Source organism: Cervus canadensis, chromosome 12 (assembly GCF_019320065.1).
Source record: "Cervus canadensis isolate Bull #8, Minnesota chromosome 12, ASM1932006v1, whole genome shotgun sequence".
Classification (NCBI taxonomy): Eukaryota; Metazoa; Chordata; class Mammalia; order Artiodactyla; family Cervidae; genus Cervus; species Cervus canadensis.
In genome coordinates this window covers 5,615,349-5,641,913 of record NC_057397.1, presented here as the reverse complement: position 1 = coordinate 5,641,913, position 26,565 = coordinate 5,615,349, and positions in this window count along the sequence as shown.

Below are 26,565 nucleotides of genomic sequence, written 5' to 3'. Positions count from 1 at the left end.
AAATCTAAAATTCTCTTTCAACGCCGTCGCCCTTAATTATAATCTTTCAGAGGCGTTAGAGATAATAGCACCCGTGTCTTTCACACTAAATTGTTGAGTACAAGACAACTCTGCTGGCTTTCACAGGCCCGAGGAAAATAAGCCCCTGGCAGCACACTCTCAAGTGTCCACGGTGCAGAGAGCACTTGTTTAGACAAAGGATGCCCAAGCATGCTGGGGCATCGGTCATTGCGTGCTGGCTGATGGGAAAAGAGAGAGGACGTACCCTCGGGCTCCACACCCCTCCCCCACCCAGATTTTTCATCAAAGCTATTTTAGTCATAAGAAGCTCTGCATTTTGGTCAGGGGGAGTAAGAACATTTTTTGGTTTTATTGTCTTTTGTTTTTTTCAACGTTTTCCTAGGGATTCAGCACTAACTTAGCAAGAGATACCTTAAGGAAAAGTTTTGCTTCCTCTGGAAGATGGTCTCTTGTGTCTAAAATGCCCTGTCTTCCTCCCAACTCCTGTCCGAAACCTTGCTGGGTCAATTCCTACTGTTCTTTTAAGGAAAAATGTCATTGCCTCATCCACATAACCACCGCCTCCCCCCCCCCCCCCCCCCCCCCCAGGAAATCCTGTCATCTTAATAATCCTCTTCAGGGCACAGCTGAGCTTCATGTTTTCTTGCTCCTAAGATCCTCACCCCATCTGCCTACCAAGGTTTTAGGAAAAGGAAATAATTTCTCTAGTGGTTGTTTTTCAGTTGCTAAGTTGTGTCTGATTCTTTGTGACCCTGTGGCTTGAGACATAGTTAACAAAAAAGGCTTATCCCTCCAAGAGGGGAGACTACAAGAGAAAAGAGGGATAGGTGAGCAAAAAAAGGGATCAAAGGAGAAGAAGCTAGTATTGGTTGTCTCTGAGCCAAATCAAAGATCATGGGTGGAAGAAGTATAAGGGGAATGGTGGATTGAAAAGATTTATAAATTTAGGAATATCTTAAAATTTCATATAAGTTGTGATAAGTTGTGATTTTGTTATCCTGTTTCTTCTGCATTTATCGGATTACTTTGTTTTTTGTACCCTATCTCCAAATACAGTCACACTGTGAGGCACTGGGGTTTGGAACTCAGCATATGAATTTTGGAGGCAAGATGTGGGTGGGGAGTGTGTGAGTGGTAGGAACACATGCATTCAGCCTGAGCAGTAGTTCTTGTCCCCGCAGAGTTCTTAAAGTTTATGTTCATATGGGCCCTCCCAATTTTTCAACACTGTTCTGCAATAGACAGAAAGTCTGTGCTGTGTTTTTTGGGAGAACCCAGTGGAGGGCTGAGTTTGGTTCTGTCTTTGTTGTCAGGGACAAAGGCAGTGGAAATAAACACACGATCCCATCCCAGAGGACATGAGGGGGTGCCAGGGGGTTGTTATCTTTGAACACATCCCAACAGTCTCAGGGAGGGCTTTGAAGGCTGAAACAGAGAAGAAAGTTACTCATAGGTCAATGGCTTTGCAAATCTCAGATGATAAACAAACAATGGTGTAAAACCTAAACCTAAACCTGGCTTTGCAGTTAGTCTGACCAACACTTTATTTCCTTCAAAATATTCCTCTTACTAAATGTGTGACTTTGACTATCTCAGGATCTACCTCTACACATGGGCGTCTAAAATCTCACTCAGACCTGTTGTCAATGATGGATTGCCAGATACATGTGGCTGGAAAATAAGGATCTGTCAGTGATATATTTTTTGTTTAGTTGTCCAAGGTGTGAAAGAAAGAAGACAAGTGTTTAGAGATCTATGAAGCTCTTTCCACCTCCCAATATTCTATTGTTTTAAACATTATTTAAAGGGTATTTTTTTTATTGCATGAATCACTTTCATGGTATACCTAGCCCAGAATGAGGAGCCAAGGTTCAGAAATCATAAAGTGAAGTAGTTCAGTCCTGTCCAACTCTTTGTGACCCCATGGACTGTGGTCTACCAGGCTCCTCTGTCCATGGGATTTTCCAGGCAATAATACTGGAGTGGGTTGCCATATCCTTCTCCAGGGATCTTCCCAACCCAGGGATCGAACCCAGGTTTCCCTCATTGTAGACAGATGCTTTACCTTCTGAACCACCAGGGAAGTCCTTATGAAATCATAAGGAGTTCTTAATTTCCCTGTAGGGAGAGAAACCCATGCATAAATGATGGAACAGAAGAAAGGGAATTTGAATTGACTCTAAAGTGGGAGAAACTATACTATCCCAGACACAGAAAGAAGAAAAGGGGAGGAGGGTTACACTTACAAAAGGAGCCATGAAAAAGATGGAATTAAAATTTTCTGTGAATTTTCATGCCAAAGTTTATATTTTTCAAATTCTCTATGATTTTGTGAGATGTGGTGCCTGGCATGACTCATCTTCTTGTTCTATTAAAAAACAGATATCTATCTAGGCTTCCCTTGTGACTCAGCTGGTAAAGAATCCGCCTGCAATGTGGGAGACCTGGGTTCGATCCCTGGGTTGGGAAGATCCCCTGGAGAAGGGAAAGGTTACCCACTCCAGCATTCTGGACTGGAGAATTCCATGGATTATAGTCCATGGGGTCACAAAGAGTCAGACACGACTGAGCAACTTTCACTATATATACACACATACATATTTATAATCTATCTATATATGTTGAGCTGTGGATCAGCTTTTTAGTTTTCTGAAGCAATTGAAAGCCTGGAAGTTCAAAGTTCCACCTGGTTAACCCTGCGGGGACAAAAACCACTGCTCAGGCTGAATGTATGTGTTCCTACCACTCACACACTCCCCACCCACATCTTGCCTCCAAAATTCATATGCTGAGTTCCAAACCCCAGTGCCTCGCAGCGTGACTGTATTTGGAGATAGGGTCATTACAGAAGTCATTCAATTAAGATGAGGTCTTTCTGGAAACTGGGACCCAGACACACACATAGACAAGGCAGTGTGGAGACATGGGGGCAGGTGATCATCTGTCTGCAGGCTGAGGAGACAAGCCTGGGAAAGAATTTTCCCTGAAGACCCTTGGAAGGAAGGAGCTAACCCTGTGAGCACCTTGATCTCAGATTTCCAGCCCCCGGAGCTGTGAGGAAATACATTTCTATTGCTCAAACCACCCAGGCACTTGGTATGGTGTCCCTGTCAAACTAATACGGCCATGAAGAAGCACCAAGGTAACATTTTCCTGCCTTTTCAACTCCACCCAAAGTTGTGTAGCGATAATAACACATAGACAAACTGTACTCTTTAAATCTTGATTTCCACGTTTGCAAACTGAGTCAGTTGCACTAAAGAAGTATTCTCAAAATTCCATTATATGACACGATTTTTCAACAGGCAAATTTATTAAATTATACATGGAAATTTATGGAGTAAATCTGATGCTTGAATGGTAAATTTTTTAAATTGCTTCACTGCCTTCTAGAGAAGTATCTGCTTAGGTGCAATACATATAAATATGGAACTTATGTAGATTCAAGAGTTTTTGTCAACATGAGAACAAACATTTTGGAGTGATCCATCCCCAGAAAACCCTGATCTCTCCTCTTCAGAGCTGTGTGATTTGGTGAGGCGACTTAATACTGCTGATCATGTTTCTTCACCTATAAAGTGGCAACAATGAGACCTACCATTCCCAACTTCTGTGAGGGTTGAAGGAAATATTTTATATGTTTATCTAACAGGATGCCTGCCCCTGACAGGACTTAAATAGGCTCAAGATTTCCTTTCTGTCATCTCTGACAGCACCATCTGTCCTGGAGGAGTGTCCGGGGTAGAGTCATTCTTAGCATGTATTTGTCAGGGCTTGGAGTTCATTCAATCCTTTAAGCAGATATTTACTATGAATTTACATGTTATAACACAGATACTGAATATATCAAATGACTTATTCATAGCACTCCCTGCAAAGAATTGAGAAAGACCAAAGGGTTCTAGAATCAATGTCACAGTACGATAAGGAAAAGAAGAGATTTGCTTAATAATCCGACGCTAAAACAATCACTTGAGTGAATTTCACTTCATTCACCAGCTTTGAAATTCTTTGCTTCCATAGGCACTAAACATTTTGCGGTAGACTGTTTTGTGATTTTAAATAAATGTTTTATAGCTCAGAAAGATATTACTTGTTAACACTGTTGAGTGCTTATCTACGAACCAGAGATTCAATTCATAAATTTTCAGCCCTAAAATTAAAGATGTCTCTTGAATGGATAAGGAGAGGGGAGAGAATTTAAATAGAATCTCTAATCCACGTGCTGAGCCATTAATTCTAATAGAAGATGTCTCTTTTGATTAGGCAAGTCATTCTTAGACAGCCCAGCAGTGTCACCTGAAAGCTTTTACGATCCATCTGTAGAGAACTAGCATGTATTATGTTTTGCATATTTCTTTGGGGCTTGCAGTGACAGAGTTTAAAGTAATAGCACACTTTGATAAATGCATTTGCCATCTTGGTTGTGCAGCTGTTGATTTCATCTGTTTGATCATTTTCTCCATTCAAATATCAATTTTTCCTTCATCTTTTATAAGCTGTGTTCAAATATTATACTGAGTTTTTGGTTTAGAAAATGCATAAATACTCCAAAATCTTATAACAGCAATAAATATAAAATGAAAAAAGTGAGAGTTGTAACAACGCATGAATCATTCCTATTATGTAGATGAAATGAGAAGATTCATATATGAATTTGGCTCAGGTATGGCATCGTCAAAGTTATAAAGAAAAGATGTGCCATATATTTAGGGACACTTATTTTAAAGACAACAGAAATAGGAAATATATTTGATAATAATCTAATTAAGAAAAAGCAGTCCTTAGAGCTTTGGGGATAACAGAGAGAAAGAGGTCACCATTCCTATTTTCCAGGGGCTCACAACCATAGGATTTGTCCACATGAGTGCTGAGGGCCTGCTTTGTCATGACCAACTTAAATCATGACATTTATTAGATCTTTTCTATGCAACGAGTGTTATAAATGAAGCCTTTTTTTTCAGTTCAGTTCAGTTGCTCTGTCATGTCTGACTCTTTGTGACCCTATGGAATGCAGCATGCCAGGCCTCCCTGTCTATCACCAATACCAGGAGCTTGCTCAAACTCATGTCCATTGAGTTGTTGATGCCATTCAACCATCTCATCCTCTGTTGTCCCCTTCCCCTCCTGCCTTCAATCTTTCCCAGCATCAGGATCTTTTCAAATGAGTCGGTTCTTCGAATTAGGTGGCCCAAGAATTGGAGCTTCAGCTTCAGTATCAATGCTTCCAATGAATATTCAGGACTGACTTCCTTTAGGATGGACTGGTTGGATCTCCTTGCAGTTCAAGGGACTCTCAAAAGCTTTCTCCAACACCACAGTTCAAAAGGATCAATTCTTTGGTGCTTAGCCTTTTTTATAGTCCAACTCTCACATCCATATATGACTACTGGAAAAACCATATCTTTGACTAGTTGGACCTTTGTTGGCAAAGTAATGTCTCTGCTTTTTAATGTACTGTCTAGGTTTGTCATAACTTTTCCTCCAAGGAGCAAGCATCTTTTAATTCTATGGTTGCAGTTACCATCTACAGTGATTTGGGAGCCCCCCCAAATGAAGTCTGTCACTGTTTCCACTGTTTCCCCATCTATTTGCCATGAAGTGATGGGACCATATGCCATGATCTTAGTTTTCTGAATGTTGAGCTTTAAGTCAACTTTTTCACTCTCCTCTTTCACTTTCATCAAGAGGCTTTTTAGTTCTCCTTTACTTTCTGCCATAAGGGTTGTATCATCTGACTATCTAAGGTTATTGCTATTTCTCCTAGCAATCTTGATTGCAGCTTGTGCTTCATTCAGCCCGGCATTTCGCATGATGTATTCTGCATATAAGTTAAATAAGCAGTGTGACAGTATACAGCCTTGACAATACTCCTTTCCCTATTTGGAACCAGTCTGTTGTTCCATGTCCAGTTCTACCTGTTGCTTCCTGACCTGCATATAGGTTCCTCAACAGGCAGGTCAGGTGGTCTGTTAGTCCCATCTCTTTAAGAATTTTTAAGAAGCATTCTGCTTAGCCCTTATTTTTAAAAATATTCATTTGTTTATTTGACTGAGATGAGTCTTAGGTGTGACATGTGGGATCTTTAGCTTCAGCATGTGAGGTCATGTTCCCTGACCAGGGATTGAATCTGGGCCCCCTGCCTGAATTGGGAGAACAGAGTTTTGGCCACTGGATCACCAAGAAAATCCTTAGTCCTTACTTTTTTAACTGGCACTCAAACTCTCTGCCAGACCTCTTAAAAAAAAAAAAAAAAAAAAAAAAAAACTTTCCATTTCACTGGAAAAATATTTTCATAACACTTTTAGATTTACAAATAATTGCAGATCTAATACAAAAAGCTCCTGTATATTCTGCACACAATTTCCCCTAGTAATGTTAGTAATATAATATCTTTTGTTAGAATGGTATATTTGTTGCAATTAATCAAAATTTGGGGGAACATTATTATTAATCCCAAGTTCATCATTCTCTGTTTTTTTTTCAGTTTCCCTTAGGCTTCCCTGATAGCTCAGTTGGCAAAGAATCTGCCTGCAATGCAGGAGACCCCAGTTCAATTCCTGAGGTGGGAAGATCCACTGGAGAAGGGTTAGGCTACCCACCCCAGTATTCTTGGGCTTCCCTTATGGCTCAGCTGGTAAAGAATCCACCTGCAAAGCAGGAGACCTGGGTTCGATCCCTGGGTTGGGAAGATCCCCCAGAGAAGGAAAGGCTACTCACTCCGGTGTTCTGGCCTGGAGAGTTTCACTGACTGTATAGTCTATGGGAGTGCAAAGAGTCAGACACCACTTTCACTTTCAATGTCCATTTTTTGCTCCAGCACTCCATCTAGGATATTAAATTCCATCTAGTCACATGTCTCCTTAGGCTTCTCGACTGTAACTGCTTCTCAGACTTTTCTTCTTTGGTGACCTTGACATTTTTGAGGACTACTGGTCAACTAATACATAGGTGATCCCTTAATTGGGATTGGCCTCATGCTTTTCTCATGATTAGTTATGGGTTTGGGGGAGGAAGACCACAGAGGAAAATAGCATTTTCATAATATTAAGTTAATGATGCATATTATCAACATGGCCATCACTATTGCCATTGACCTTGGTCCTTGGCTGCAGTATTTTTCATCAGGTCTCTCCACTGTGGTGTTACTCTTCCCCTTTTCTTTCATACTGTAGTCTTTAGGAGAAGGTCACTGTGTACAGCCTACATTTTAGGTGTTGGGGTTATGCTCTAGCTCCTTGAGGCTAACATATCTGCACAGATCATTCAGACTTCTGCCTGGGAGTTTTTCCTCTTCTCCTCCATATGTTAATTGATTGAATCATTTATTTATATCTCTATGGACTCAGAGATATTGCTTTTATACTCTGAGTTAATAGCATATTTTTTCTCTTGGTGAAATATATTTTATTTCAAACATTTCTTCAAATATTTATATAATATATTTATTCAAAAAATACATATTTTTTCTCTTCGTGCTGACATTGTTACATTTCTAGCCCTTGGGAACACTTTCATTCAGCTTCTGTGTCGCTTTCACAGGAATTACCATATATGTCAGTGGGAGTGTTGTTTTGTTTTTTGGCATTTATTTTCTGGCAAGATCAACCCCCCTATGTATTTTTATCTTTTTTCTATAGATGTGAAAATTGAGGTTAAGAGAGATTTAGTGATATGACAAAATATCCCAATTAGTGAATAATGTTTCTAATCCATGCCTTCTTGGCTCTAGAATCCCCATGTTTCATCATTATAACATCCTACTAGTGAAAGACCGAGGGATACATTTTTCAGCTTTTGGTGAGAGGTCTCTTCCTGCCTTGCAGATGGCCACCTTCATGCTCTGTCCTTGCCTGTCCTTTCTTCTGTGCTATGTGGACAGAGAGTTCTCCAGTGTCTCTTCCTCTTCTTATAAGGACACTGATCTTATTGGATTAATTCCCCACCCTTATGACCTTGTTTAACCTTAATTACCACCCTTAATGGGCTTCCCAGGTGGCTCAGACAGTAAAGAATCTGCTGTGACACTGGAGATGTGGGTTCAATCCCTGGGTCAGGAAGAACTCAAGGAGAAGGAAATGGCAACCCACTCCAGTATTCTTGACTGGGAAATCCCGTGGACAGAGGAAGCTGGTGGGCCACAGTCCATGGGGTCACAAAGAGGCAGACACATCCGAGTGACTAAAACAACAAGAACGGCAGCCTCCCTAAATGCCCTGTCTCCCCAGTGTAGCCACATTGGAGGATTAGGCTTCAACATATGAAATTCAGGTGGGGACACAATTCATTTCATGACAGACACTTCACTTTAGAAAACAGAATAAAGCTTGGGGCCTGAATAACCAGAGGTCTCAGCTTCTTTAGAGTTCTGCAAAGAATCACAGAAGAGTTGATTAAAAATGAGTTGTCACCTGTTGGAGATGCAGTGGTTTGGCTAGAAAATTTCTGGAGGAGCTGTGCCCACAGTCTCCAAGCAGGGCACAGAGCCCGAGGGTTCTGTTGTAGTGCATCAAAATTCCAAAACAAAACAGGAGCCCAAACAAATTAGGATGCTCCTACATCCCGCAGGGTGACAGATGATGCCCAAGGCACAGCAAGCATGAAACAAACTCTGGGGGACAAAAAAAACGTGAGTACCAACATTTTAATTACCCTTCCTTACACTTAATGCTGTAAATGTCTCCTGCTGTGTTGGTGCTGGTAATGGGCTATAAGACTTCTGTCCTCCCAGGAAGGCAAGCTGAATGTGGCCTTGATTTTTCAGAACAAAGACTGTGTCGCAAAGATGGCATAATTGTTCTTGAACTGAGGCAATTTTCTACTTTCAGGCAAAAACTAAAAAAAAAAAAAAAAATTAGATTGGTAACAGCCTGTTCAAAAAACCTTTAAGTTTTGCATGCCTGATGAGGTACATCATGAGGTAGGACAGAAACAACACAGCACTGGAAACACAAAATGCTCAATAAAGTTCAGCACCTCCTCTTACTGTGGTTCTCTGGGATTTACTTACTCTCATTGAGCCTCAGTCCCCTCATCTGTAAAATGGGAATAGCAGTGTCCAGTTTACAAATCTGTGCTGGTTATACAACAAGTTTGTGTGTGTGTGTGTTGTACGGGAGAAAATTTGCATCTCCCCCTCCAATGTCTCTGTCTTGTGGATTATTTGGAGCTTAAAACAATAAAGGCCCAAGAAACTCAGGAAGAAACTATGATCTGCTCCCTAACTGCCTGGTGGCTCAGATGACAAAGAACTCGATTGCCGGTGCAGGAGATGTGGGTTTGATCCTGAAAGGTTGTTGCTGAATGATAAGACGCCAGGATTCTTAGCCTCCAGAGGAGACGAATTCAATCCGGGACCAGAGACGAGGCTGGATCACTCAGAGCTTTTGTGTAATAAAGTTTTATTAAAGTATAAAGGAGATAGAGAAAGCTTCTGACATGGGCATCAGAAGGCACAGAAAGAGTACCCCTCTGCTAGTCTTCAGGTGGATGTTATATAGTCACTCACAGTCTATTAATGAAAAGAAAGCAATGTCTTAAAACTCAGAATGGCACCAGGCCCCTCATCCATAAGTTGTGTTTTGTGATAATCTTGGTACCAGATAATTCATCCCAGGCCATAAAACGATTGACTTGAATCTTGTAGAAGGGCGGATTACCAGACAAATAGTTTCATTTACATAGATTAGGGGAACAACATCTGAGTATAACATACTGGTTTGTCAAGTAGGTTGAGCCGTTTGGCTGAACCAACTTGAAGACAGAGTCTGGGGCACATTAACAGAGCTTAAGACAAACATTTCCATAAGAAAAAATGTATTGGTTAACTCAAGGTTTGAGAATAGTTAGCTTCAGGTGAAACCAGGTGTCATGGCAACACAGCATTTTAAGCGAAACATCCTTTTAAATTTGTATAAAGAAGGAAAAAAAAAATCACTAGTTTGTTTCCTCCTGCCGCTTAAGAGAGATAAAAATGTCTGGCACTTGCAGCCTATTTCCTCCATTTGGAGACCCCTGGCCTTCCTGCCTGTTACCCTCTCAATTCCTGGGTTGGGAAGATCCCTTGGAGAAGAGAATGGCGATCCTCTCCAGTATTCTTGCCTGGGAAATCCCATGGGCAGAGGAGACTGGCAGGCTACAGTCCATGGGGTTGCAAAGAGTCGGACATGACTGAGTGACTAACACACATATACTAATTGCCTAAAATAATTTGGATAGAGGGTCTGTTCAGGAATAGAGCCATCATGGATATGTGGGCCTGCCAGGGATATGGGCTTCGGGTAGTGGGGGACTAGTCAGACCTAGAGACCAGAGTCCACTCTGTGCCACTGTTTCTGCAGGCCCACCATTTGCTTCTTCATCTCCACGTGAGCTGCCTGACTCCCCTTCAAAGTCCCAAACCACACGACTCCCCCAAACAGCCTCTCTTTAGTTGAAGATGGCATTTAACAAGTGAGTTTCAGCCATTTTGACATCTTACTCAGTTTTCCTGGATCTCTCCCAAGTGTATATGTTACTAAAAGTATACATGTACTTGTACTTGCTTTTTTCCTGTTAATTGGTCTCACGTCAATTTAATTCTTAGACCAGCCAGAAGAACCTAGAAGTGAAAAGGACATTTTCTTCCTCCCAGAGAGAGTGCACTAAGTCCTCAGCAAAGCTCTGTGTGTGCATGCATGCTCTGTCGCTTCAGTCATGTCCAACTCTTTGCAGCCCCATGGACTGTAGCCTGCAAGGCTCTTCTGTCCATGGAATTCTCCAGGCAAGAATACTGGAGTGGGTTGCCTTTTATACTCCAGGGGATCCTTCTGACTCAGGGATCAAATCTGCATCTCTTGTGTCTCCTGCATTAGGAGCTAATTCTTTACCATTGTGTCACCTGGGAAGCCCCATATGTGGAGTTTACCAAGGCACATAAGATCCCAAAACTTTGGGATGATAGATCTACACTCATTCCAGCTCTTCATATACTTTGCCCTTGGGTCAGGAATAATAATGAACTTGAATCTACAGGTGAGGTCCCATTGATATGCACACTTAGGTAATCTAGGAAAGTTCTGCATAGAACTGAAGCAGACAACTGCATTTTATTCATGAATATAGATTTGCATTCCTTGGGAGATGGCTTACATGCCATGCATGGCCAGGCAGCCAAGATAAAAGCTTCAAGCTCAAGAACAGGCCTCTGGCCAGCACGGCACAGATTGCCAAGGATCCAGGGTAACCTGCCTCAAGAGTGCCTGCCAGCTCTGACATATTGTCTGGCTGTGAAAGGCATTTAGTTCCAATCTACCACCAATCCAGCTGTAATTAAAACCCAGCACAGTTTATAAAAGGAATCATTTCATTTGATTGACCACTGAGATACAAGAAAAAGATTTATAAAGATTGAGAGACCTTACGCTCTAAAGAAATACTTGTATTATATTTTCTAACAAAACCAACATAGTAGTTGCTTTTTTCTCTATATTGTTATTACTACTATCTAAAAATATACACATAGACTGAATCCCATGGACTTACATTTATTGATTTAAGTCCCTCTGAATCTTATTGGGAAATTCAGAATAACCTGTAAGAACAATGGGACATCGGATTGACACAAAGGCAAAAGGTTCATCTAGGTCAACTCCAAGTCTCCTTTAAGTTCCATACATTCGCTCAGGTGGGCCTTCTTGGGGGAGTCTGCTGAAAACAACCTTAAACATCCGAAAGGATGAGTGAACCTGTGGTGACTTCCAAATAAAACACAGAATAGATAGAAAGGCAGAGAGAAGAAGGGAGATAGACAGCAACAGAGAGGCTTCACCAAATTCCCATTTTGCAACAGAGTTTCAAATATCAATGTTTCTCCCCAAATAAAATCTCTTCCAAGTTCCAAAATTGATGTTAATTAGATAAGAGAACAGTCATGGCTATGAGGCTTAGGGAACTTGGAAAAAAAAAAAAAAAGCCAAACAAACAAAAAAACCTATCACAGAGACCAAGGCACCAAGGAAGAAAGACCTAAGTCGGAGACAGGGACACAGGTAGAATTTCACTTCCAGAAGCTGAACCATGTAAGATGGAGAGAAAGGGAGAAACATGTATAACTCTGGAGTGTGAGGCATGGGAGGAGCTGGAGGCCAAGCTGCTGAGCAGAGAGGGGCCTTCTGGAACCCTGCTGTCATGACGAGTCCCCAGCTCCAGTCCTGAGCCTTGGAGCATGTCCATTGTAAATCTCATCTAACATTTGCTCTTGCCTATCAGGAAAAGGTCAGAAACCCAAGTGGGATGGTTCTCACAATGTAGAACATCTGCAGTTGCAGTTACTGGGAGAGTCTCCAGGAATCCAAGTTAGGGCTTCTTTCCTGTCATGCCTGATTCCTCATCATCTTCCCAACAGATCAGGCACTATCATCCCCCTGGACCTTTTCGAATACTGTTGTTTCTGCAGGGAGGCTTTTTCTCCCCTGCCCAGAGTGAGACTTACTTCTTTCCATCTCAAATACTAATTCCTCTTCTCTAGTCTGCCTGCACCTTCACAGCTCCAGGCAGAATGGATATCCTTCTGCTCCTGGCCTCCTTGACACCTTGTCCCTTCCATGACTACTGTACTTGGCGTATGTTGTCCTCGCTACTTGTTGACTTCAGTTCTCTGAATCAGTCCCTGAGCTGAATAAAGGTATCTAGCACAGCTACATATATATAACAAGCCATCAAAATAGATGTGCCTTTTTATTACACTGTAGGAAAATCTGTCATCTATTAACTGAATTTGAAATTGCTTGGAAGTTCAAAAATTTAGTAGCATACATAGAAGCATCTCTAAGAGGGAGACGGGGTCTTATGCTGCTGCTAGTCCTGAGGAAAATGTCTTATTTAATGATTTTAAACAAGATATTCTATCTAATAATTTTTACCTGACTTGTTGGGAAAATGATGAAGAATCAGACATAATAGGAAACAAGCCCTAACTTGGATTCATGGAGACTCTATCAGGAACTGAAGCTCTACAGATATTCTACTTTGTGAGAACCATCCCACTTGGGCTTCTAACCTTTTCCTGATAGACAAGAGCAAATGTAAGATGAGATTTACAATGGATATGCTCCAAGATTCAGGACTGGAGTTGGGGACTCATTAGAACAAGACCCAGTTTCCCCCTCAGTCGGTCTCTCCCATCAGGAGGCTTCCATAAGCCTCTTATCCTTCTCCCTCACAGAGCAGCCAGACTAAAAACCACAGTCACAGAAAACTAATCAAACTGATCAAATGGACCACAGTCTTGTCTAACTCAATGAAACAATGAGCCATGCCATGTAGGGCCACTCAAGATGGATGGGTCATGGTGGAGAGTTCTGACAAAACGTGGACCGCTGGAGAAGGGAATGGCAAACTACTTCAGTATTCTTGCCTTGAGAACCCCATGAACAGTATGTAAAGTCAAAAAGATAGGACACTGAAAGATGAACTCCCCAGGTCAGTAGCTGCCCAATATGCTACTGGAGATCAGAGAAATAACTCCAGAAAGAATGACGAGATGGAGCCAAGGCAAAAACAATGCCAAGCCGTGGATGTGACTGGTGATGGAAGTAAAGTCTGATGCCGTAAAGAACAATACTGTGTAGGAACCTGGAATGTTAGGTCCATGAATCAAGGTAAATTGGAAGTGGTCAAACAGGCCATGACAAGAGTGAACATCGACATTTCAGGATGGGCAAGAATCCTTTGAAGAAATGGAGTAGCTCTCACAAGAGTCCAAAATGCAGTACTTGGATGCAATCTCAAAAACAACAGAATGAACTCTGTTCATTTCCAAGGCAAACCAATAAGTACCATAGTAATATAATTCTATGCCACAACCAGTAATGCTGAAGAAATTGAAGTTGAATGGTTCTATGAAGACCTACAAGACCTTCTAGAACTAACACCCCAAAGATGTCCTTTTCATTATAGGGGACTGGAATGCAGAAGTATGAAATAAAGACATACCTGGAGTAATGGGCAAATTTGGCCTTGGAGTACAAAATGAAGCAGGGCAAAGGCTAACAGAGTTTTGCCAAGAGAACACACTGGTCATAGCAAACACTCCCTTCCAACAACACAAGAGAAGACTCTACACGTGGATATCACCAGATAGTCAATACCAAAATCAGATTGATTATATTCTTTGCAGCCAAAAATGGAGTTCTATACAGTCAACAAAAACAAGACCGGGAGTTGACTGTGGCTCAGATCATGAACTCCTTGTTGCCAAATTCAGACTTAAATTGAAGAAAGTAGGGAAAACCACTAGACCATTCAGGTATGACTTAAATCAAATCCCTTATGATTATACAGTGAAAGTGACAGATTCAAGGGACTAGATCTGATAGACTGAGTGCCTTAAGAAATATGGACAGAAGTTCATGACATTGTACAGGAGGCAGTGATCAAGACCATCCCCAAGAAAAATAAATGCAAAAAGGCAAAATGGTTGTCTGAGGAGGCCTTACAAATAGCTGAGAAAAGAAGAGAAACTAAAGACAAAATAAAAAAAGATATACCCATTTGAATGCAGAGTTCCAAAGAATAGCAAGGAGAAACAAGAAAGGCTTCCTCAGTGATCAATGCAAAGAAATAGAGGAAAACAATAAAATGAGAAAGACTAGAGATCTCTTCAAGAAAATTAGAGATACCAAGGGAACATTTCATGCAAAGATGAGCACAATAAAGTTCAGGAATGGTATGGACATAACAGAAGCAGAAGATATTAGGAAGAGGTGGCAACAATGCACAGAAGAACTACACAAAAAAGATCTTCATGGCCCAGATAACCATGATGATATGATCACTCACTTAGAGCTAGTCATCCTGGAATGCGAGGTCAAGTGGGCCTTAGGAAGCATCACTACAAACAAAGCTAGTGGAGGCAATGGAATTCCAGTTGAGCTATTTAAAATTCTAAAGGATGATGCGGTGAAAGTGTTGCACTCAATATGCCAGCAAATTTCGAAATCTCAGCAGTGGCCACAGGATTGGAAAAGGTCAGTTTTCATTCCAATCCCAAAAAAGGCAATCCCAAAGAATGTTTAAACTATTGCACATTTGCAATCATCTCACTTGCTAGCAAAATAATGCTCAAAATTCTCCAAGCCAGGCTTCAGCAGTACGTAAACCATGAACTTCCAGATGTTCAATCTGGTTTTAGAAAAGCCTGAGGAACCAGTGATCAAACTGCCAACATCCACTGCATCATTGAAAAAGAAAGAGAGTTTCAGAAAAACATCTACTTTATTGACTATGCCAAGGCCATTGACTGTGTGGATCACAATAAACTGTGGAAAATTTTTCAAGAGATGGGAATACCAGACCACCTTACCAGCCTCCTGAGAAATCTGTATGCAGGTCAAGAAGCAACAGTTAGAACTGGACATGGAACAACAGACTGGCTCCAAATAAGGAAAGGAGTACATCAAGGCCTTTCTTATTTAACTTATATGCAGAATACATCATGCAAAATGCCAGGCTGGATGAAGCACAAGCTGCAATCAAGATTGCTGGGAGAAGTATCAATAACCTCTGATATGCAGATAACACCACCCTTATGGCAGAAAGGGAAGAACTAAACAGCCTCTTGAAGAAAGTGAAAGAGGAGAGTAAAAAAGTTGGCTTAAAGCTCAACATTCAGAAAACTAAGATCATGGCATCTGGTCCCATCACTTCATGGCAAATAGATGGGGAAACAGCAAAACAGTGAAAGTCTTTATTTTCTTGAGCTCCAAAATCACTGCAGATGGTGACTGCAGTCATGAAATCAAAAGACACTTGCTCCTTGGAAGAAAAGCTATGATCAACCTAGATAGCATATAAAAAGCAGAGACATTGCTTTGCCAAAAATAGTCAGTCTAGCCAAAGCTATGGTTTTTCTAGCAGTTATGTATGGATGTGAGAGTTGGACTATAAAGAAAGCTGAGCACTGAAGAATTGATGCTTTTGAACTGTGGTGTTGGAAAAGACTCTTGAGAGTCCCTTGGACTGCAAGGAGATCCAACCAGTCCATCCTAAAGGAAGTCAGTCCTGAATATTCATTGGAACGACTGATGCTGAAGCTGAAACTCCAATCCTTTGGGCACCTGATGTGAAAAACTGACTCATTTGAAAAGACCCTGATGCTGGGAAAGATTGAAGGCAGGAGGAGAAGTGTACGACAGAGGATGAGATGGTTGGATGGTATCACTGACTCAATGGACATGAGTTTGAGCAAGCTCCAGGAGTTGGTGATGGACAGGGATTCCTGGCATGCTGCAGTCCATGTGGTTGCAGAGTCAGACACGACTAAGCGACTGAACTGAACTGCACAATTTTACTATTTTTCTAAGTCTTCCCAGGTGGTGCTTGGGGTAAAGATCCCACCTGCCAATGTAGGAGACAAAGAAATGCTGGTTCAATCCTTGAGTAGGGAATCACCCATGGAGGAGGGCATGGCAACCCACTCCAGTATTCCTGCCTGGAAAATCTCCTGGACAGAGGAGCCTGGCAGTGTATAGGGTCACAAAGAGTTGGATAGGACCGAAACAACCTAGCCCGCACATGCACGGACTGCTTTTCTATGTACGCAAAGATGCAAGAATTGGAGTTCATCAGATTTTCTCCTGAAAATATAAAGGCCTGTTCTGCCAGTCTATCCAGAGCACACCATGCCTCATTCTTAATCTCTGCCCTGACTTCCTTTCAGGCTGTGCTGAAGGTCACAACTGCGGTGACTAATGACTCCGTTCTTGTAGAACCAGATGGAGAGCCACAGTCTTTACTTGGCACAGGCGGCCTGATTCATTGCCTTTTCTGCCAAAGCCTCTGAAAAGAATTCAGCATGAGCAGAGTTAACAGGGTCCTGATTATAAAACCCTGAAACCTGCCTGGATGGCTGGATGCTAACCACAGATGGTGGGAGAGGCTGGGTTCTGAATCAGGTCTTTTACCCCATGTCCTCAAACTCGCCAATGAGAATGGAATCTAGCACTTTCAGAAATTAGATCCTTTTTATTGAAAAGAGAGAAAAAGAGAGAGAGAAAGGGAAGGTAGGAGAGGGAGAAAGTCAGTTAGAAGTTGGCAGCTCCTCTTTCTTGCAAACACCAGTGCTTTCTCAGTGGAATAATCATTGGAGTGTCCAGCTAGGTGAGTGGAGAGCTGCCCTTTTATTCTTGCCTGAGGGAAAATTGGATTTTCTACACAAGCATATTTTGCAGGCTTAAAAATGAAAGAAAAAGGAAAGAAACTCTGAAATATGGCTCCCTGTCAACAGGATTGAGAAGACCCGGGCCCTTGAAATTGATTTCTCTGTATGACTGAGTGTTTCCTCCTGCTCAGGGCTTTAGTTGTCCTCCTCAAAGGTCCTGCCATTCCCAGCGTCACACTGAGTCCTTGACAGGCCACCCCCTGATCCTCTGGGTGTTTGGGTCCAATTTTCTGGACCCGAGTGAAGCAGGTAAGGAGTCCAGCCATGAGGACTGCTGCTGGAGGACAGGGGGCAGAAGCGAGGCGAATCAAAAGGCGCACTGACCTGCTGGTGTCATGATGTTGTTCCGCCACTCAGTCATGTCCGACTCTTCAAGATCCCATGGACAGCAGCACGCCAGGCTTGCCTGCCTCTCACCATCTCCCAGAGCTTGCCCATTGATTGAATCAATGGACCTGAACTTGGGCACTGACCTGAAGGGGTATAAAGCTGCTGAACCAAACACTGAAGTGTGTATCGTGTTCAAAAAGGGAAAACTGAAGTCAGACCTAAAGGAGACCCCTTCCTGGAATTCTAGAGTGATGTGTGGAATGTAAGAGGTGACACAGAGTCAGGGTCTGTTCAGGCAGAAGATGGCTGCACCACCAGCTGCCATGGGCTGGACCACAGCCCCAGGACAACCTAGCCAGCAATTTAAATAGATGGATGTTACACCAGCATGGAACTCTGCAAGTTATACTGGAAACACCCTGAAGTGAGAATCAAAAGCCCATTGCGGAGGCTCTGTCTTGCCATGTGCATAACCCTGAGACATCAACACAAATATCTCTGCCTGTGGAGCTGAACATTAATTTGGGGTGAATGAATTTTGTGCACGTTCGGCAGTTATTTTGACAATGCATCATGTAATCTTTATTCTAAAAGCACAACAGGCTATGGATATGTATGTGAAGGTCAGACAACAGGCTGTCAGTCTGTGTGTGTGTGTGTGAGTATGTGTGAAAGAGCATGTATGCTTGAGTGCATACGCCTTCTAATGCTTTCAGTGTGTGAGCTCTCCAATGTTTGATGCATTAATTTCCACCTTGATTGGAAGCTAAAGTGGGCTACTTAAATAAATAGTGGGAAACAAAGCATGCATTTGTCTTTTAAGCATTCATTAATCATTTCTCGTGGCTTTCTAAGAGATGTCAGCTAGGCATTGAACAAGAGATTTATTGAAACATGGATCAGTTAATCGGGCTTTTCCCCTAACTAACCATAGATGGTCATGCTTGAGAGTTGAATCATTATACACACACACGTGCATGCACACAGCTATATTCACACATTAACATATCTGAATATACATATATTTATGTCTATTTATCAAATAGTCATTGAGCTGTTGTCATGCAGAAAGCATTATGCTAGCTTATTTATAGATGTACATGTCCAGAAACTGACAGATTATAAATGGCAAATTTTAAACATGAAGGAATGTACATCAAATATTCATATGGATGGTTTAAGTGTTTTACAATACACATATTAAAACATGCACTAACATTACACAGCCAAGCACAGGAAGCATTCCAAACCAAGTGTGAATGACTGGGCGTCATCTGCATTTATACAATCAAAGCCACTCAGATTCTTTGTTATTGTGCTCCTTGATTGTCTATCACCTCACCAGCACTGGGCACACATGCGTGAACACCCTCAGGAGGACTCACAATCTGCAGAGGAACCTTTAAGCCTTGATGTCATCCTCGTCTATGCATAATAATCTATGTGCTAAGTCATATCAGTCATGTCAGACTCTCTGCAACCCCATGGACTGTAGCCTGCCAGTCTCCTCTGTCCATGGGATTCTCCAGGCAAGAATACTGGAGTGGGTTGCCATGCCCTCCTCCAGGCGATCTTCCTGATCCAGGAATGGAACCCATGTCTCTTATGTCTCCTGCATTGGCGAGGGGGTTCTTTATCACTAGTGCCACCTGGGAAGCTCATGTTAATCTATAAGGTAGACTAGAAAAGCTGGAAGACACCTGAAGGACCACTGATCATAGGATTATTCTTAAATGCTTCATTCAGCTTCAGCAAAGTGGTCTTAGTTGTTGAATATGAAGCTGCTACCTTACCCCCGGTGTATGGTCCTCTGTGAACATGTGTTTACACACAGCACCATTTCAGGGACAGCAGGTTCTTTCAGACAGGGTCAGGATTACCTTCAGTTCAGCATTGAGCCATTTGTACAAATAAAGAGAAGGGCACTGTTCCTGGGTTGGGGAGCTTCTAGGTGCATGCAGTAAAATACCTCCTTGTCTGGCATAGGAGAGTGCCTGCACATAGACGGCACCCCAAATTTTACCTCAGCAAAGATCTGTTCTCCTCCCAAACCAAAAAGTGTGATGGCAGGTGGATACTGCTAGAGATCCTGTGATTTAACAAAACCAGGATCTTTTATCTGGTACTGTTTGGGGCTTTCTGCCATGGACATCAGTTGTTCTGCATGTCTCAGCCATAAGGTTTACATAAAAGGAGACGAGTTGATTTAGCCTCCAGCCAATCCCACAGTGAATTTCTACTTATGTCTCTTTCCCCTAATTTGTGCCGCTTGTTTCCGCTGTCTGAGGAAGGGGGATGTGTCTACCGCCACCTCCACAGTGGGAGTGAGAGAGGGAAATGGGCTCGGAAGAGGCTCTGGAGGTACAGACACCAGTCCTGGGCACAGTGTCCTCCTTCAGTCAGGATCCTGGCTAGGTCTCGAGGGCTGAGATATACAGGGTCTAGTCTTACCTGCAAAGGACTTGTGGGAGGGTGAGAAAAAATCAGCCAAAAAAAAAAAAAAAAAAGAGAGAGAGAGAGAGAGAAGGAATAAGAGGAGGAGGAAGTGAAGAGAGGCTTCCTACATTTGTTGCCAGAAACCAGGCTAAATCATCACCGTTTACTAACAGTAAAAAATCATGCAACTTAACACACTTCATCGTCCACATCGACCCTTCTCTGGGCCTGTTTCCAGGGCTTGTCTTCCCTGTTCAGCTGAGATTACTCTGCACTATCTCGCTCCCTCATACACTTATATTGCTTTTCTACAGAGAATTACCAGCAACCCTTTCTTAGATAAATCCCACTGAAAATTTAGAGGGCATCTCATTATTGGGAATCTATTAAAATTTGGTATAGAAAAATCTACAATATACAAGGGAGGGGAAGAAGAAGAAATGAAGGAAGGAGGGAGGGAGGGAAAGAAAGTAGCAGTGACAACAATAAACCGACCGATCAAAGCACTTGCAGATGATCCAGTAATGAAGGCAACAACACTTCCTGTATGCAGACAGAGCACTGTTTCTGAGTTGTCCTTCAGGGCTGCCAAGTAGATGGGAAAAAAACGCCGTTTGTGATGTAATCGCACGTGGCAGGGGAAATAGAGATGCCCAGAGGATGCTGATAGTTCGGAAAGAAAACTAAATTGAATGTGGGAAGAATGTCGAGAAGTGTTATGAACCCTTCTTTCTCTTCTTTAGTGAAGTGGTGGTGGGAGGCGTAGGTAATCCTGCCAGGAATGAAGATAAGGAATTTATAGCTTCATTTAAGCCTGTCCTCTATGGTCTGTATGTTTTGGTTATTAGTTAAACATCCAAGAAGGCAGAGGTTGTGGCAGTGAGTCCAGTGGACATGCTAGCATTTCCACTGGGTCTGGTTGCCCCTGGAATCTCCTCCATGGGTCGAAGACCTGGCGGGCAGTGCACAGACCTGGCCATCAGAGGCTCTGGCTTAGAGCTCTGGCTTTTTCTGTGTGTTTATGGGGAATTGCTTTCTGTTTCTGTGCCTCAGTTTTCTCATCTGAAAAATGAGGACTGAGATAAGACATCCTTTGGAGTTCTAGTCTCTCTTGATTGTAATGGACTATTAAGCCTCTGGGGCTCCCATCACTGACTCTTGTCCAGTCAGTTACTCCCTTCAGGGCTAAGTCAGTGACAGAAGACCCTCTGGATGCCATGATCCTCAGTCAGCTAGGAGACACGGTTATTAGAGGCCAAGGGAAAGAATGCAGTTCAGGCAAGGGGAGTAAGAGGAGGAACGTGCGTCAGAATTCAGACTGTCCTGGAGAGATCACTAGTGCTGAGTCTTTCCCACGGCAGGCAGAGGGTGAGCCGCCGGAGAAAGAGCAAGTCTCCATGTGAGAAGACCAGGGCTTGAGGCCTTCTTCCTTCACCTGTGATACATGTAAAGTCCCCATGTCTTGAAGCTTCACAGATGGAAATGATAAACGGCTAAAACAGAATGTGGGAGACATGTACAATGTGATATTATTTGGTCTTAAAAAGGAAGGCCATAAGATCTCTGTTGCAACTTCTCAGCTCTACAGTTGCAAGTCAGCTACAGATAATACACAAATGAGTAACTGTGACTGTGTTCCAGTAAAACTTTATTTGTGGACGCCGAAATTAACATTTCAGATAGTTTTCACAGGCTATGAAATGTGCTTCTCTCAATGCATTCTTCAACTATTTTTAAATGTAAAGGCCATCTTTTATTTGCAGGTTATACAAAAACAGGCAGTGGGCCAAATCTGGTCCATGGACCAAAGGAGAAGAGAATTTGAAGTCATTAGAAACCGGGTTCAAATTCTGGTTGTTTTGCACATACAGCTTGTGACCTCAATAAAAGGACTTTATTTCCCAACTTAAAGGTCTTTTCTTAGCAAATACAAATGCTGAGCTGATTAGGGAATTAAAATACACCAAAGGACCTAGACATGTCAGTGACCTGTTATTTTCAGATAGAAAATGACTATTTCCCTTCCTTCTTCTGCTTTTCTCCCTCCCTTGTGATGTATAAAATTGGGATAAGAATATTAACTTATTTAAAGTTTGCCTTAAGGATTAAATAAAATTCCTTTGTTCTAAAATACAATGCAAAATATAAACCTTTTTTAAAAAATCAACATATGGCTTAGTAATTGCTATTTAGTCTACTGTGATGAGTACACTGAACTAAGATATCAACCTGCCTAAATTCACTGACTCCTCACACCAGCCTTACCAAGTAAGACTAACACATCCATTTGATTGGTTGAAAACTGAGATCTAAGATGTCAGGGGACTTGTCAAGGCTAAGAGTTGGTGAGCACTACACTCAGGTTTCAGAACCAGGAAACCCAACTTCACAACAGTTGACTTCATTCACTTTGCTTTTTTGTTTTTTGATCTTAGACAGATATGGATTTGAACTCAGGGTCTACTGGAAAATGGTATGCAAACTTACATGACTAATCTCTCAGAGCCTCCCTTCCAATGTGCAAACTGGAAACTATTATCGACGGCACCTGTTACACAGGATCAGATCCGAGTCAAATGTAGTCATAACAAGCTGCACTTCCCACTCTGACCAGGCTAGTGCATTATGCAGCTCATCCTTCAGTATGCACTGCTCCAAGCCAGCTCAGTGAGGGAGAGGGAGAGTTAATAAATATATGCCGTGTAGAAATGTAACTCAATCAATACCTCTTACAGCTCCCGGAACTGCACTTTTCTTAGCGGAACCCACCATTGAATGTATTTAGATCCAGCAACCAATTGATAAGAACACAAATGGTCGCAGATTCATTACTTGAAGAAATTTGAAAATGCTATGCATTGCTATTTATGGACATGGAACACATATACTCAAAGAGGAAGCTAGGTGAATTCGCAGATAGAGCAAATGACTGCATGAGAAACAGCCAGCTAATCACATATTCAAAGTCTTTTATTTCTGAAATCACACTATTTAGCCACTTCACTTGAGGACATCTGTACATTTGGTTCTTTTAAGCCTCAGGGCTGGTTTACATAAGTACTATGATAAAGCTAAGGCTTCCATTCACACGATGAGCCTCCAAAAATAATTGGCTTCTTTAAGAGGACAATTTCATTTCTCCTTTTGTTTATAACTGGTATCTCCAGGAGGATACAACTGATACTCAGCTGGCTTTAGTTTCAATGCTGTTTTCTTGCAGGTTAACGGGGAAAGACATTGTTGAGGCTTAGTGACCGTGAGTGCAACTGGATTTAATGAAAAAAATACAGTATCCTTTTTATTTCTGTACACGTATCTTGTATTTCTTTGATTTTAATGCATACTCTATTCCATGATGGATCTGCATAAATGCACAGCTTTACTCCAGTCATGCAAGATGACATCATAATTATAAATAAAAGGTGAATTAATTGATGGGTCACAGTATTCTCTGCAAGAGAACAAGGAGACCTGATTTCACTCTAGATTATCATCGTAACGTCATTGTCATTATTCTTTCAGAAACCAAATTTCTCCCACTTCTAACTATTGCAAGTCCAGCAATGACTGTTCTATAACAACCAAGTGACGTGTCTGATCTAGAATCTGAATATACTGGTTGGTAACCTCTATGTGTCTACATATATATGTATATAATTTTTTGAAAGATGAAGAGAATGATTTCTCTCCATCTGAGACCTCCTGTATTATGAGACTATCTTTGGCTGTTCAGCAGTGGGTTTTCAAGTCTTAATTATAGGCACATTCATTCTATTGTTTCCATGAGGTACAGGACAGGGTAACACAATTAGTCGCATATTGTAATTAACCTTCCTGGTCTGTGTGCTTTTCTAGATCTGAAGGACTAGCTGGAGAGCATAAAACCCTTTGTATTACAATGAGTGAGTCCTGGGATTCATGGGCATGAATAATCATGGTAATTTATTCTGACAAGGAAACTGCATTGCTTTCCAGATGACCCAGATAGGGAGGTATTTAACAATGAAATATCAGCTATGGATAAATGATATTTATTTATTAGTCCACTTCCTTCCTTCTTTATTCACTTCTTTCCCTCTTCATCCTTTGTTTCTCTTTCTATATTCTGTCTTTGCTCCCTCCCTCACTTCTTCCCTGCAATTAAGCTTTGTAACAGACACCAGAATATCAAGATGACTTAAACTTGATAGTTGCTGGACTTATTTATCCAAACTGTCAAAGTGATTCATTCTTGTAGCAACAAGTGACAGACTGAAATGGCAAATTATCTCCTCATTCACAAAATTTATCCTAAAAACATTTTTTTACTTGTAGAGAGTTGTGTTAATTGCTGAGAATACAAGCTGTACAAAATACAAAAATATAAACCATTATAGAGGTAGCGGAAATACCACCTAAAGCTTTGGCCACCTGCTGCAAAGAGCCGACTCACTGGATAAGACCCTGATGCCAGGAAAGACTGAAAGCAAAAGAAGAGGGCAGCAGAGGACGAGATGGTAGGATAGCATCACCAATTCAATGGACGTGAACTTGGGCAAACTCCGGGAGATGGTGAGGGACAGGGAGGCCTGGCGCGCTGCAGTCCATGGGGCTGCAAAGAGTCAGACATGACTTAGCAACTGAACAATGACAGCAATGGGGATAGAGTGATAGACCATAGCTGAAATTCTGATCTCACCAGCTCATAAGTGTAAGAGTGTGTACACTGTACATAAATGTATGAATGTGTACACTGTAAGACACTAAGTTAAGGCTTTGTTTTTTCAGATGTAAAAATGAGGTTATAAACCCACCTTCTGGGGTTTAACTAAATGCTAAGCTGATTAAATAAATCAGCTAAAGCATAGTGGGAATTTTAAAGTTATTTTTGTTATGCTCATGTGTTAATTTCCTGATCCCATTCTTGGGCTAAAAACTCATAGTTTAATTGCTATTCAGGAAAACAAGAGGAGTTAATCATGAAACTCAGTAGTAAGACACAGACAACATATTCAAACTCATGCATTTTAGGCAAGGTTTTTATAAATATTTGCTATTGAACAAAACAATGTATTGTTGACTTAATAATGAATTATAGCCATTTCTGCTATAATGAGACATGTATATCTCATGCTATGCAAAATAGAGCAATAAACCCCATAGAACTTACAGAGAACATGTGTTTGGAGGTAAGGACTTTAAAACTTCATCACGAAAATAATAAAGAGTGACATAAAATAACAAGAACATAGGGATCTAATACAAATGATGTTTTACACATGTTAAATGGTTGACATGATTTAGTGACTGAACAACAACATCAAATGGGTAAGAAAGCCACAAATATTACCAAAAAATGGCATTCTACTTTGAAAAAGACTGAAAATTGCTTAAACCCTTAAAAGGGTTCTAGTTTATGAGTTATTGTGAAGTGGTGGGAGGAAGGTTACCTGAAATCAGACAGAAAATTCTAGCTCCAATTTGGGATGAAAGTGAAAGTGTTAGTCACTTAGTCATATCTGACTCTTTGCAACCCCATGGATTGTAGCCCACCAGGCTTCCCTGTCCATGGGATTCTCTGGGCAAGAATTCTGGTGAGGATTGCTGTTTCCTTATCCAGGGGATCCTCCTGACCCAGGGATTGAACCTGGGTCTCCCACATTGCAGGCAGATTCTTTACTGTCTGAGCCACGGGTTAGGTGTGGTTTATAACCTAGGTGGTATAAAGATCCTGGACAGTTGAAGTGCATACATTTTCTGTATTTCTGTGGGGCCTGGATCAGGTGAAATTTCTTTATAAATTGCATTTAATCAATGATGACATTACCGTTATGCTTAAATTGTTTCCTACAATAGCAGTAGTGTTGGAACAATTTCTAGTTTGCACAGCAACTGTTATAGCTGAACTGACTGTAAACAGGTCTCATATGAAATATTAGTAATAAAGTTATGTGTTTGGGCCTACAAAAAGAACCATATTGTTAGAATAACTTTGTGATTTATTTTCCAAACTCTAAACCAAAGGGTCAGTATTATTAATAACAATGAGATAGCAGTATAAACTAGGACTATCCTTGACAAACTAGAAATTATGGTAACTTAGCCCACTGGTATAAGAAGGGAGACATTTTCCTAAATGCAAACCATTTCTTTGAAAAAAATAATTGCACAGTGACTTATTCTACCAACTCTCAGCATATTGCCCTATATGTTGGAAGTTTTGGGAAATACCTCCCCCAAATAATATTATTTATAATGTGCTATACATCTCTATGAAATTCTCCTCCATTAAAATAAAAATTCCATGACAGCAGGAAATTTGACATTTGTGTTCAATGACACAAAACCTACAACAGAACCTAGAATTGTTTAGACAAACAATGATAACCATTGAATGATGAATGATTTAATCAATCTATCCATTGATAATTAAAGTAGAATATATTGAGATATATCCACTTGACTTGAGTTACACAAGTCAAGTTGAAAGAGAAGCATCACTACTGAGGTCATCGGGAATAAGCTACTCAGATTGTTTTATCAAGGGTAGCCTCTAAGAAATACTAAGCAAGGCTATCGGATGGGAGACATAAGGCAAC